A 2081-nucleotide genomic window follows, 5' to 3' on the forward strand; every position below is an offset into this window, starting at 1 on the left:
AGAACAGATATTTCCGATCCCTTTGAAGACTATAGGGCCAAAGGAAATATCCTCCCATAACAAAGAGAAAGAAGCTTTCTGAGAAACTTCTTTGTGTTCTGTGAAATCATCTCACAGAGTTACAGCTTTCCCCTCAAGAAGCCTTTCGCTAAGACAGTTCTTGTGGAATTGGCAAAGTGATATTTGGAAGCCCATAGAGGGCTATGGTGAAAAAGGAAATATCCTCAGATGAAATCTGGAAAGAAGCTTTCTGAGAAACTACTTAGTGTTCTGTTAATTCATCTCACAGAGTTACATGTGTATTTCGTGGATCTCTTTGCTAGCCTTATTTCTGTGGAATCTGAGAACAGATATTTCGGATCGCTCTGAAGACTATAGGGCCAAAGGAAATATCCTCCCATAACAAAGAGAAAGAAGCTTTCTGAGAAACTTCTTCATTTTCTGTGAAATCATCTCACAGAGTTACAGCTTTCCCCTCAAGAAGCCTTTCGCTAAGACAGTTCTTGTGGAATTGGCAAAGTGATATTTGGAAGCTCATAGAGGGCTATGGTGAAAAAGGAAATATCGTCAGATGAAATCTGGAAAGAAGCTTTCTGAGAAACTGCTTAGTGTTCTGTTAATTCATCTCACAGAGTTACATGTGTATTTCGTGGATCTCTTTGCTAGCCTGATTTCTGTGGAATCTGAGAACAGATATTTCGAATCCCATTGGAGACTATAGGGCCAAAGGAAATATCCTCCGATAACAAAGAGAAAGAAGCTTTCTGAGAAACTTCTTTGTGTTCTGTGAAATCATCTCACAGAGTTACAGCTTTCCCCTCAAGAAGCCTTTCGGTAAGACAGTTCTTGTGGAATTGGCAAAGTGATATTTGGAAGCCCATAGAGGGCTACGGTGAAAAAGGAAATATCCTCACAGGAAATCTGGAAAGAAGCTTTCTGAGAAACTGCTTAGTGTTCTGTTAATTCATCTCACAGAGTTACATGTGTATTTCGTGGATCTCTTTGCTAGCCTTATTTCTGTGGAATCTTTGAACAGATATTTCGGATCCCTTTGAAACCTATAGGGCCAAAGGAAATATCCTCCCATAACAAAGAGAAAGAAGCTTTCTGAGAAACTTCTTTGTGTTCTGTGAAATCATCTCACAGAGTTACAGCTTTCCGCTCAGGAAGCCTTTCGCTAAGACAGTTCTTGTGGAATTGGCAAAGTGATATTTTGAAGACCATAGAGGGCTATGGTGAAAAAGGAAATATCCTCAGATGAAATCTGGAAAGAAGCTTTCTGAGAAACTGCTTAGTGTTCTGTTAATTCATCTCACAGAGTTACATGTGTATTTCGTGGATCTCTTTGCTAGCCTTATTTCTGTGGAATCTGAGAACAGATATTTCGGATCGCTCTGAAGACAATAGGGCCAAAGGAAATATCCTCCCATAACAAACAGAAAGAAGCTTTCTGAGAAACTTCTTCGTTTTCTGTGAAATCATCTCACAGAGTTACAGCTTTCCCCTCAAGAAGCCTTTCGCTAAGACAGTTCTTGTGGAATTGGCAAAGTGATATTTGGAAGCCCATAGAGGGCTATGGTGAAAAAGGAAATATCCTCAGATGAAATCTGGAAAGAAGCTTTCTGAGAAACTGCTTAGTGTTCTGTTAATTCATCTCACAGAGTTACATGTGTATTTCGTGGATCTCTTTGCTAGCCTTATTTCTGTGGAATCTGAGAACAGATATTTCGGATCGCTCTGAAGACTATAGGGCCAAAGGAAATATCCTCCCATAACAAACAGAAAGAAGCTTTGTGAGAAACTTCTTTGTGTTCTGTGAAATCATCTCACAGAGTTACAGCTTTCCCCTCAAGAAGCCTTTCGCTAAGACAGTTCTTGTGGAATTGGCAAAGTGATATTTGGAATCCCATAGAGGGCTATGGTGAAAAAGGAAATATCCTCAGATGAAATCTCTAAGAAGCTTTCTGAGAAACTGCTTAGTGTTCTGTTAATTCATCTCACAGAGATATATGTGTATTTCGTGGATCTCCTTGCTAGCCTTATTTCTGTGGAGTCTGAGAACACATATTTCGGATCCCATT

Source organism: Macaca fascicularis, chromosome 9, assembly GCF_037993035.2.
Source record: "Macaca fascicularis isolate 582-1 chromosome 9, T2T-MFA8v1.1".
NCBI lineage: Eukaryota > Metazoa > Chordata > Mammalia > Primates > Cercopithecidae > Macaca > Macaca fascicularis.